Consider the following 13,647-nt stretch of genomic DNA (forward strand, 5'->3'; position numbering starts at 1 on the left):
GGTACAACCTTCTTTCTCTTGGTAACATGTAGGGACAAAGCTCCTCGAGAGAGAGCTGGCGGCGACGTAGAGGTGACAATGACAGTGACCTTGAGAGTGACAAGGTGTAAGTCACGTGACAAGACGTGACACGTGTGGACGATGGCCGTGACGCGTGACAAATGTGGCATGCTGGAGCTTCTGGAAACGCAGCTCTGCAACATGTGAAGGGCTGATGCCCAGTTGAAATATGGTACAAAGATGGTCAAAGGAATTTGCAAGGGTCGACAAAGTCCTCCCTCCCAAGAGTGCCCAGTTGCACCCATCGATGTGGGAGTTATTATACATACAGTAGATTGTTGCACCGGCGGTCAACAATCTGTCACGCTTGGATGCTCCTTCCCCTCCTCGAACGCTTTTTATATACCTATCCCCTCTCTTACGTTTCATCGTATATAGTCTAAGCTAAATATTTACCATATATAGGGAACTATCAGTTAACCCTTTCATTGCTACGGGGTCAAGAGTAACAAACAAACATTACAAACACATAGACTGATTTCAACTCACTCAATCATATAATTTTGCCTTAAAACGTTTATCTCTTTGTCTTGAAATATATTTACTGAATTGCATTTTTTGTAAACCTAACTTAACCTAACCGTTTACCGTACTAACTACGTTTAACAACATTTTAATGGAAGGGGAGGGCGTTAGGGATCCTTGACCGCCGGTGCAACTGGGCATCACCCTATAAGCACAGACAATATAATACTAAGGACCATCGGTGAGACTGGGCATTCGAGATTAGGGCCACCGCTGACCATCGGTGCAACTGGGCAACTGCCATGGGAAGGAATAGGTAGGTAGCAAATTACTTGAAGAATAGAGCGTCAAAAGGTTACAGAGAGCGAAGTGTCCTCTAAGGCTAAGGAGTATGCCTCATATTTGGAATTTACAAATCCGTAAAGCCCTGCACACACCAGAGCGATACTCCGTGCGATACTGGAGCGGGCGCGATACTTTTTCTTGGAAATTCTCTTGCGATACCAGTGGTCCGTGCGATACCATGGAGCCTTATGGAGCCGCACACACCAGAGCGAACCGCGATACGCGATACCGAGGCGAATGCGATACCGTAGCGATAGTATCGCGGTAACGCTGCATGCACTGTTTGCAGCGCTGTATCGCGGCGATACCAATGTGGCCAAACGATGAACTACTCAGTTTTGTCTTTTCTCTGTACGTGTAAAAACAACAACAACATGTCGTGTATCACCGAACATTTACTTGAAGTGGTTTATACATACCCGATGCACTATGATTTATATCACGTTTTAGCAACTAGAAATTTAAAATAGGGTTCGTCTTCATTATTTGTTATTAAACTACGTTTTTCTGAAGAATTTACAATAGAATTCCCAAACATTCAGACATCTTGGATTTATTAATTATTTTAACACTTAAACATTTGATTTGAGTTATCAATAGTTTTTCCAGTGCCGCCGTAAATCCAATGTTGGGTGATTGCTGACAGAATAACGTATTTAATACTGGTTTGATGATGATTCAAATTACTATTTAATAGTTCATACAATATTGTATTAGCTATAGCACAGCATATTGTAGAGGTTTTGCTAGTCAGACTAGACGAACTAGAGAGATGGTAGGTAATGGTAATGGTAATGGAGGTGGGTGGAATGCTAATTGATCCGTCAACTCATTGAAAAATATATCTACATACCAGTCTTACCTTAAAGTGATTGGGGAGCGAGCTGGCGTAGTGGTTAGAGCGCGGGACTTCAGTCCCTAAGGTCCCGGGTTGGATCCCCGCCAAGTCACCAATGGATGTTATCTAACTGGTTATGCCGCAACCCCTAGGTCTAGCCTGAAGTAATGTGAAAAACAATCCCAAGCTCGTGCCTAGCGTCCTAGGAAAAAAACCTTAAAGTGATTGCTAGCCATTCTTCGGCACTCGCTTCACGGTAGTGGGTACTTTCCTTTTCAATAAGCCAGAAATCAAACTCAGCAACTCGTCAAAACATTCCTGATTAATTCCAGAATATGTAGAATCTTGTTTAATCTTTTCTTAACTGGGTCATGAGCGTATATGGTACTCGCCAAATCGCAGCCGTTCTTTATTTATGTCGTATACCCACATTTTCCATGCTCTCTCATCTTCTATAATAGCACGGCTAGTTAACAGAAAAGCTTCTTCTTCATCCAGACCATGTCATAGTTTTAAGTTTACACACAGTACAGTATACAAACACTAACTATAACACAACACTTTTGCAACTAGAGAGTCTCACAACCACCGCACCCTCTGAGGTGTACTGGCTTTCCCGCGCGTCCCTTTCCCGCTTTGGTGTGGAAGCACCTGTTTTCGCTGCGATATTATCGCCCAAATATCGCAGATAAAATTCTAAGAATAGTATCGCGCCACTCTAGCGATAAAGTATCGCTCCGGTGTGTACAGGGCTTAATGTAGTTTGTCGCGAATTATTGCAATGTGAGAAATTAAATTTGTCTAGCTAAATCTAAAATTAGCTTTGTTAATTGTTCAACCCTAAACACATAAATAGAAAGTCAACTTTAATATTATTTCCTGATTTTCTGCATTATTCAGACTTGACACATTGATGTGAGAATGTAATAAAGGAATCCTTAGAATATCTCAAACCCGGATCTGACTCAACATTATTCTACGAATCCTCTCAACGTTTCAACGACGAATCCTTCATACAACTCAATGACTCACAAGCTAGCATTGCCGGTTCTCCGCGATTTCGCTAAACAAATGGAGACTTAAATAGCGTGAACCGGTCGAATCCAGCCCGGGGGACCAAAACCAAAGTTGCGGTTGAAGACCTGAGGGTCGGGTCTCTGAGTCAGAGCTGAGAGGAATGTGGCGGGGACACGACAAGGACATCTGGCGAACTCCCTCACACATATACACGCACACGCATATAAGTGGGGTCATAGGTCACAGCCGCGCCCTGCTCTCTGAACTGTTTCCCAACTACAGAAGGTCATTATGTCACCATTGTTTTGTCCTTTCCCAGTCATTTCCATACCATTGTTCTTTGTTCTGATTTTGTTTTGTTTTCACTTTTAATATGCTAACAGGCGGGCATATAGAGCACGGTTGGAATGCCCGAACCTCACGACAGAGGCAACCGCAGCCAATCAAGACTGGGAAACAACTGTCGGGCTCATGGGAAAATTACCCCGAGTTTATTTAATATTTTGAAAGTTGGTTACTATCACACTTTTCATTCACGTTTTACACTATTATTTAAAAGTTAATCACGATCACTAATTCGCATAGATTTACATTGGTTGGCACGCTGTCTATTTCGATTAACTATGGAGTTTAGAATTAACAATCGTATATTTTTACCAATGATCGTCACAATTTCTACCAAATAAAATTTACGAAGACAAGGAGAGACTTTAATGATGGTAATTTAGAATCGGCGCATCACCTAGAAATACATAAAAATCAATATTGGAAGTGGTATTAAATGACGGTAAAAGTTGCAAATTATTTTAATTTACTGTTAAACTAGGTTCACTGTTCACTCATATACAATAAATAAACTATTTTCACAAAATACAGCCAAGACACTTATGTAAAAGATGCCCTATCATTACCTTATTCAAAGGCTCCTCCAGCGTAACCCCGTTTTCTGTTCACGTTATTTGCATACGGAATGGCAAGGAGCAGCCTTCGTTGTAAGACATTGCCATAATTTATTGTTTCACAGTTGGCAATAGTTTCGGCTCGCGCCGGACAGTTGGCAACTCTTGTGGTTTGCAGTGTTGCCAATTTCTTTGTCTTAACTAAATAATAGGATAACAGTCTCCCTCACCTTAACCGTGTCTGGTGGTCTATGTCTATGACCTACCTATGGCTATTGTTATAAATTATGGGATGTTTTTGTTTCCCCTGTCGAGTGTTTTATGGTTATTGGTTAGAATACATGAAAATCATACACCACTATTTACTATTTCACCAACGAAAATGGGACTACACTTCGGCTAGGTTAGGTTAGCTAGACCACCTTTTCGGTAGGTCGCAGCTACCCGTTAGCCACTAGATCTGTGTAATTGGAATTGGATTGATGTAGCCCTTCACACTATCGGGTCACAGTGGCCCAGCTGGCAGCGACCCGGTCGCCAAAGAAGAAAGAACTGTGTCGTTGTGACTGCCACCGTGCTTTTTCAACTAGGTACTCAACTCGTAGCGGGCCATTGTATGTAATATACCTGATATATTGTATTTCGACCGCTTAACCCGTTGCAAAGCACGGGCAAAGCTACCAATTGTATACCGTATTATTCAAAGCAATTGGTCTGTACATAACCACAATCACACCGGTTGGTCCGTGAGATACATAGTGTGTGTATTGATGATCATAGTTATACGAGTAGTTGTCGCTTTGATCACAATTACACGAGTAGTAACCAGTGGTATTGATGTGTCCTACAACACCATAACAGTTCTATAATGCAGTGTCGATGTATTGCGAACTAGATGGTACAGTAGTTTACACTATGCCAAGATTATACATAGAGTATATTTTGGTACATTGTACCTTGTGTTGCTTAGTCTATGATTGTACTTAATAACTGGTTGGTTATAGTAATTGTGCAACAAAGACGAACGTAGGTTTTTTTGTTTTTTTTTTCTTTATCTGCAACCAGATTATTTTAATAGGAACGTGTTGGATGTGTTATCACACGATTAATACATAGTTATATAATAATATTAATTTGATCTGTTATCTGTAACAAACATAGGTATACAAATAGCTCTTAAGTGAGAAATTGGGTACCTATTTTTCAGAAGAGGACCGCCACTTTTTAAACTGTGGAACCTTTTGTAATAAAACTAAAATTGTGCTAATTAATTATTGTGAAATATACTCGTTGTTTAAGAAGTATTTGGTATTCACGAATGATGATTCATTTTCAATTTCATCAGTGCCGAATTGGTCTTATGTGATCGTTGGTGCCGAACTCATCCACTGCAAGTTCGTCAAACAAACACAAACTGTGTATCATCATTTGTTTGCCGTTCTATCATTTACGCTTTGTCACAATATGAGAATTACACTGAGGAAATCTACAGGTGAAGAGTACCAAAAAGGTTCTGTAAATATTCTTCCTTATAAACCAACAACAACTGAACAATTTTAATATCTAAAACCTAAAGCTTAAATATTTAACTTAACTTCAAATCCGTAAAAGTTTATTCAACGAATAATTTAAACTTCAATTAGAAAGCATACATTGTGTGGTATTAATTAAGTGTATACATACATTTAATTAAACGCTTACTACGTAATGATTTGGCTTTAAAAGGGTAAATACCAGACAGCAGATTGAAAGTAAAGAAATTGAAAACATAGGTAAGTTAAGTTATACATTTTTTTACTATTAACATTGGACATTTCGTTGATCACAGCTCTAAGGTCAGACATTTATAGTGCCGTATACACTGCCAGTCTTTAAAAATATATACGAACGACACAGAACTAAAAGTATTTTACAATACTAACTGTACACTAATGTAATTACAAATAATACTCTTCGTAGTATTAAAAACCGGCAAGTGTCACATTTATATTTAGGGCATAGTGACTCAAATACAAGACTTTAGACTATGTATACAACTAGAAATTCTAAAACATGCTTAAAGTTGTTGAACGGTTTACAATAAAAATGAAGTAAACTAATTAAAGCACTGCCAGAGTGCGCTATGATATAAATTACTGATTTCGAATATGTCAACTAAACCAAGGCAAACTTAAAGGTCAACTTATTTTAGACTATAACACATTTAATGACTCATCAAGTATAACAGTAACAAAACATAGTTGAGTAACTAGAATTAAGAGCGTCACACACTTTGTGAATGGCTTATTCAACAAAGTTTTTTTTCGAATGAAAAATAGGCTTCAGCTGATCCATATAGTCTATAGAATGTCTACTTCAGCATCCAAAAGTCAATGACAACACTAAAACAGTTATTCACTTATGGGTAACTGTGCAAGCTGACAAAATGGTGGACAATTTGAATCCCGCATGAAGATTGCTCTGAAAGATGAAGACGACTCTCGTCTGAGCTCCAGCAGCCAGTGTCGCAACAGTAACGGGTCTTGGCCTGCGGCAGCTGCGTAACAGGACCTCTACACCATCTACCGTCGACATTGATTGTAGGCCATATACACGTATACGCTTCAACAAATCTATCAGTCACCATAACTGTAGGGTATTGCCAACTACTGTACATCATGCCTGAAGGCAATCTTCACACATCGGCTCTAAACAATCCTGCAGCTTCTGTCATGTAATACGACTGTATGCCATGGCTGACCATTAGTTTATCAAACCCATACTACTGTGCACCTTAACTGTATGCTTTATCTAATCCATCATCCAAAGAACATATCAACTTCTACCATATAACACGACTGTGTAGGCCATGTCATGTCTTAACATACACTTAGGCTTATCTTTCGGGAATCGACACCATAGCAAACTGTAGGGTGTTGTCAATTACTGTACATCACAACTATATAAGTTTTACCTATGTTATTTTTGAAAGATGGATGTAATTTAAGTGAAATGTCTTGTGTAGCTTTATACTAAGGTCTGATGTTTCATTAGCCAAGACCAAAGATCACTTTAGCTAGACCAAAGAACATGGACAGGTGAGTCCAGTTTCGTACCATCAAAAATCTCATAGCCTTTCTCAGGATCGAACCGGCGACCTTTAGATCACTAGACGAACACCATAACCTCTCAGCTACCTAGCTATATACTCGTCGTAAGTGATTTCTAGGCATTAGTTTAAAAAACAAACAACTTGGAAACACTACCACCAACTACGATTGTAGATCAGATCACCAAATAGCTACACGAACAACTTATCAATCAGACATAAATAATTTTCGGAAAACGTCATACGAAGTTTTTGCTGACATAAACTCTATAGTATTGCACAAAGTAGTGTCTATTATTACAATATTTTCTTGACGAATAAAACCGCATTATTTAGTTCCTTAAACCAGCCAGTCATGTTCAAGGCGTACAAAGTCGGTACCATAATGACGAAGCTATTAGAAAAAGATATAGGAAAGATGAATACGATCTTTTGAAATAAAACACAACGTGGAGGCAGAAGATTGGATGTCACTTCCCAGCCAAAGACAACAAGTCAGCGACATTAGCGACCTTGCCAGGGGCTATGTAATTATACCTTCCATGTCTGCAGCTGGTGTTGACTGTTGAGGTTATGCAGGTTCACCACAAACAAACAAGCAATCGTTACCATTCCGGGACAATCCGGGAAATCTTTCGCATGCTAGAAGTAACGACTAATTAAGCGAACCATGTAAATTGAAAAACAATCAAATTTGTAATACAGATTGGACCCTCAAATAGAACTAATCTTACTTTACAAACAATTCTACAATAATTTGTTTGTGTAAACTTATACCAACAACGTGTTTGAAAAAGTAGTGGGTTATATTATATTTATTGGAGTTAGATGTGGTAAAATATTTAAGTTAAGCACTCAATGTTATTTAAATGGGTTTTATTACATCACCGAGTGAGTTTTTTTCAACTTTACATCACTCGAGAAGTAACGAAGTTATATACATCACGCTTGTGATAGGGAAGTTTAACATGGCGGGTTAGGTAAAAAAATATACCTCTATGGAGCCAACGACGTTCAACGCTAGAAATCAGCTGTGCGCTTGAATTTTATTGTTATGTGTTTGAAGAATTTTCCTAACCTAGGTTTTGTTTGTAAATGAGCGTTACTGTTAGAAGATGAGTGAAATGGATAATGAAAAATATTGTTCGTAACCTCCTGTATATTGTCGGGTCAGGTAAAATCTTGTATGTTACACGTTACGCAAGAGCGTGTTTACATCACTTCGGTAAATTATGCAACTCGCTTCCGCTCGTTGCACAACATTCACCTGCGTGATGTAAAAACGCTCTTACTACACTTGTAAGGTAAATAGCTATATTGTATGTGGAGGGAGTTTAAATATTTTCCTACAGTCACCCAAATAAGTGGGCTTCCTTGCACTGATTATAGTTAAAGAAAGCTACTAATTGCTTCATTACTTACTTTGCCACACAGTTTTTAATTTGTTACACACCTTATTCAAACAAAACAGCGTGCTATTATTATGCACGTAATCCGTGTACGCTTGGAAATAGGTTAGCAACAATTAAAGATACTACGACTACGATCAGCTGTAAAAAACAACACTAATAGATAGCTTTATTGTTGACAAAATCATAGTAAAAACTAAGGTAGACGAAACACTTTGAGTTATTATACAGTATTTTCTGTGAAGGAAATAGCACTGCAGCAATTTGATGTACAAAACTACTATACAAACAACAAATATCGCAAATATCCATTTGCTTTGTACACATTGGTTTTGATTGGAGTCTGTCAGGGTCAATCAATGTCAAACATTTGCACCACGCAAGAAATATCTTTAGTTATTGTCATTTATTATTGAGTATCAATAGTCAAAGCTAATGGCATTGACTAACATGTTTTATATACGCTAAAAGCTTTACTATTGATACAATACTTCTGTATCTAATAGTCACAGCTACTCTGTTTTTACAATAAATGATTAGGATTAGGTAAACAGGTAAACGTTAAAATTGTGAACTACATGTTTTTAAAATATACGTTCACAAGCTTTTGATAAACTGTTATTTTAATACCTATCCATCCGAATTCAATAAACATCCGATGATATGCCTACATCTAAACTGTACAGCCTATAATACAATACACTTCTGGTAAATATACTCAATTCATTCTCTATAGCATAGCCTGGACTGAATAGAGGGGAAAAGTCTTTTTTTCTTTTATGTTTCGAAATTGGACACAGCTTGATCATTGGGACTTAAGTGGTCCTGATTGAAGGAACAACCAACCTTATTCAAATAAAGGTTTTCAAATCATTCATTCAGCCTCTTTGCTTTAAAATACACTGTGGGAGGTTACATAAAAAATAACAAAAGTAATTACATTTAGAGACATTATAAGGCTCAATAACGTCAGTCCCTAACCAGCTGCAAGTGCAAGACTTGTATTTGCAGAGCTCCAGTTGATCAGTTCGCGGCCGCGGGTAAAAGTACATCACCTGACGGGGGAAAGGGCAGGGAAAGCAGGTTGGCAAGTTACACAATCACGATCCCTGCACGACCCCGCTGGAGCTGGAGAACGATCGACGATTGTCCTGGAGCTGCGAGTCACAGATCTGCGAAGAATGTGTGTGGGGAGGCGTGGGTGATGGTGAAACTACTAGCTTCTCCAACCTCCAACACGGCATGTCAGCATGACGCCACTGTCACTGTGGAGTTTATAGGCAATGTTGTACAAACAACAACACAATGTGGAATACCATTAATTCAAGATTCAATAATTATTGTCGAATCACCTCCAGCAAACATGAATAGGTGACAACTATTACGTAGCATAAAATATCATAGACGGCATTGTTCGACTGGAAAGGAAAAGAACCCCTAAATACATAACATAACATAAATACATTAACACAAACACCTAAATATATTCAGGAAAAGTCGAATCAGTGATCAAGATTCGGCAACGGTATAATTTGTGGAGACCCTGTAATGGTGAACAGTTGTCAACCGTTCAAAATCCCATGAAAGTCGTCCTAGAGCCTTGGACAGCGCCGCTCTCTATGCTTTTTATAGGAAGGACCTAGCACTCATTCGTGAAATCGCAGTACCTATTTATAAGGGTCGGTGCACTTGGAATAACCTACAGCCATTTGGAATTGCCGATGTCTGTCTTACAATCCATATTCATTCTATCCGTCCTAAAAGATCTTGGGACAGGCTCGACGTTAGGGCCACCGCTGACTCCGTTCCCTCTTACGACACCCATCTTCTGTTGTTGCTACTATCCACCTCATTGACATTCCAATGTTTATAATGAAGCTAACAAAATAACTAACGACATGCTGTGTATAACATAGATGCAATCCGGTGACGGTTGAATCCGTGAGAACATCTAAAAGACGCTTTTATAAACGTCTTACAAGGGGCGACGCGGAACAAAGCAGCACTTGCTCCAGAAACGTTAGATCGAGGGATGAGGGTTCAATGGGGCCTTTTAGACCCGCACGTGTGAAACTTGGGCGGAGGACAGGTCCCATTGACAAAAACCGGTCCAGACCCTTATCTGTGACCCGCTTGATAGACCGTAGACCGCGTGTTTACTAGTTCTAGCAGGGGTGGAGCAACAATGTGGGTTTAGGGAAATACCAAACCTTGATCAGAAATATAAATTAAGCAAACACAAACAAATGTATTCATCATAATTAATTTTAAATACCGTAGTCAACAAATCGAGAAATAGAAAGTGCTAAGAGTTATTTATATTACATGAAAAATGTTATAACGCGATTCGAATGATACAATGCAGTACAACAAGGTTAAATAGCGTGAGAAATCTAGATGTGTGTAATTGATACAAAAAGCCAGTATGCATGTTTATACATATGAAACAGCGATGAGTCACGCGAGACAGAGAGAGTTGGCAACACTGCCGAGGGAAGGCCGTTATGGCGTGGCGATGGCGATGGCGATGTGATGTGGTAATGGTTATGTTTTATGTTGATTGCTGATGTGCTGATGGCGCGTCACTAACCTGGATGCAAATGTTTGTAATCTATGTTTCTGTTGACACAATCAGCTGATCTGTTGACCTCAATTACTGGTTATTGCAATCACAAAGTGTTGCATCAGGAGAAAACTGTAGTTGAGAATACATTCTGATCCTCAGTCTCTAGGTGTTCAAAACTAAAATATTTACTTCTTTAGGCATGCAAGAAATATTAAGTTCGACAAAAGGTCAGTGGAAATATGTAGATTTCATTTGACGAACCAAACTAAGTTATTTCATATTTACGAATTGCATAATTAGCTGGCCTTTTTGACGTTACCGAAATTCAAAGCTAGGTATAGCTTGATGGCTTCCGATTCCAATTCCTTAACATCCTGCAGTTCAAATTGGTCTGAACAAAATATGAAATACTGTTCCTATGGACAAAATGCTAGTGCCTGTATTGTAAGATACGTACATTGAAACGTTGACATAGGGTTACAGAAACGTTTCAATCGTTTAGCGAAATCAGTTCCTCTTATCCAAGTGAGATCTACTGTTTTATCTGAACTGTGAACAGAGAAGTAAAGTGAAGAAGAGCAACTTAGCCAGGCTGGCAAAGAAAAATATTGTTATCCAATCCAGGTTGTGTTGGACGAGCATGATTCTCCAGTAATTGGCGAGCAATCTGGAAAGAGAATTTCTAGACTGAGCAGATTTATGTTCAGTGAAGGTCCTATGCGAGTGTGAGGTTTTCAACAAGTGCAGACTAAGTTTTCCTTGGGGCAGATTTGATTTTCTATATTTCCCCCTTACAACGGATGTCTGGAGAACAAATACTGTATCAGTCACTAAACCACTTACTGGTCTACACTCAAACTCAATACAGTAGGCTACTCTGTTTCACTTAACGTAATTTTCAGTTCCAGACGCGAGGACACTGTATTCGGCAGCAGATACAGTACACAGTACATCTGAGGCAAATGAATGCTGATAATATGTGACTGTGGCTTCCCAAGACGAGAAAGTCCGCTATATGTTGCTATTTATTGCCTCTGTAAGTTTCAAGGGTCAAAACAACAATTTAGACTGCGAATTGTTTAGACTAAAGACTCGAAAAATATTGCTGCCTTGTAACTTGGACGTCTTGTTACAAGTAAAATACCCCCGCCGCAGCAAACCTGCCGTCTAAGCGAATTTCCATTTGGCCGAATTGATTTTCAATTGATCTATTTAAATAACATTAGGTTTAACGAGTACCTAGGTTTGCTGCTACAAGGAAACTAATAAAGTAGTGTGTTTTTAGTAAAATATTGATAGCTTACTATAAAATAAATAAATTTGCCAAGTTTGATCAAAATATATCCATAAACAAGCAAACTACAATATTTTACAATATTCTCCATAAGAATAAGATGGGAATTTTAAATTTACAATTTTTTTAATTTTCTCCGTTACCAATAACCGAACAAAAATACCTTGATATACCAAATTATTTGTTTTTTTAAGCTCTTTAAAAAGGTGTAAAGAGAAATTGGGAAATTTTGTGTTTTGAGGGTCAAAATTGAGAAAAACCAATTTTTACCCCATAAAACCCCCCGTAAAACCGCGTTCCCATGGTCCGATCATGCTGGTTCGCGAACTCATTCAAGTTTATCCCACTTTATACCTTTAAACCAAAATTCATCAAAATCGGACAAAAATTACTCAAGTTATCGTGTTCACGGACACATACAGGGTGACAAAAAAGTCTGGAAACGGTTTAATATCTTTTTAACTAAATTTGTTAGAAAATTCAAACCTTTCACATCAACTTATATGTATGAAAACTACTTTTTGCAATCATTGCCATAATTTGACCTTCACCAGGGGACGGCCCACGAGGAGTAGATACATAATCTTTAATGTAAGCATAGGTTGATATGCACATAATTTTAAAGGTCTGGTCAAGTGGAGTTCATTGCCGGAAACCGCGTCAAAAAAGGTTCATCCGTTACAAAATGGCGGCTGTTTAAAGTTCTTGCGGAATATACCTGCAGAGACCTTAGTATTGGTAAATACTCTTAGGGCGGGTTTCTGAGTCAGGGATTTATAAGTCCAGAACTAGGCTAGTCATGGATTAAAATTAGTCATGTACTAAAAATTCACTTTCTGAGTCAAGGATTAAGGACACACGGACTAATTTAACGCGGGTACTTAGTTTAGTCAGAGATTAAAAGAGCTCGTGATTTTCAAGGGAAATGTAGGGTAATTTGTGCTGCCGTGCTGGCAACACTGTCAGTTTGATGTGCCCACTGCTCTGAAATAGTAAGTAAACAAAACATGAAAACAACGATCTCAGTCAAACCACTAGTCAAACCTTGGTTTTGAGGTTATATCTGTTTTAATTCATTTATCATTGTAATATATTTTATTATTATTATAGACTAGTTGTATCGTAAAATTTTAAAGTTAGGATTGGTGTTTCATCCTATTTTTTTTTAATAAGTTAATTGTATAAATAAGTTAAAATGAATACTAGGCCAGCCCTATCATTATAGATCTGGATGACTTTCTGATGAGTGATTTAAGACAAGGAAAATATAAAGCGGTGTTTGAACAAAATTAACATATTTTAAGAAACTTAATACTAAATGATGAATGTATGAAATGAAATATTACAACTTTTATGAGAAAAAGGTCTCTGGATGAGGTCTGCACAAGATAAAACCCTAAACTATTTACAAATATATTTACAAACTATTTAAAACTCTATTTAGTATTTTATTTTATTTTATTCTCTTATATTTTATTATCTCACAGAGTTTTTTTGAAAATCTATACATATCCTTGAATTCATCCTCACTTAAAAGTCATCAAATGGATTGTTTTCCCGCTCACGACGAATTCGCGGCCCACGAAAACGGTAAAAATCATGATAATCAATGTAATCTATAATCACCTTCAACTTTAACACACAAAAATGGCTTAGGTTAAAAGTG

The 13,647-nt window shown here is 38.0% G+C and overlaps 1 protein-coding gene across 4 annotated transcripts in view; it reads right to left on the reverse strand.

Moving 5' to 3' along the window:
* The window catches only part of LOC128987765 (uncharacterized), a 178,766-nt gene that overhangs the window by 156,013 nt on the left and 9,106 nt on the right, over window positions 1–13,647 (reverse strand). Inside the window, exon 1 of one of the 4 annotated variants that reach the window (XM_054408783.1) lies at window positions 3,637–3,687. The exons of the other annotated variants lie outside the window; for them this stretch is intronic. The gene's annotated coding sequence lies outside the window, so the exon portion shown is untranslated. Of the gene's footprint in view, window positions 1–3,636; window positions 3,688–13,647 lie in introns of those variants that run through there. 4 annotated transcript variants of the gene reach the window in all.

The sequence above is a fragment of the Macrosteles quadrilineatus genome, unplaced genomic scaffold (assembly GCF_028750875.1).
Source record: "Macrosteles quadrilineatus isolate MER2022 unplaced genomic scaffold, UCM_ALF_1.0 Scaffold_2__2_contigs__length_208266976, whole genome shotgun sequence".
NCBI classification, from domain to species: Eukaryota; Metazoa; Arthropoda; class Insecta; order Hemiptera; family Cicadellidae; genus Macrosteles; species Macrosteles quadrilineatus.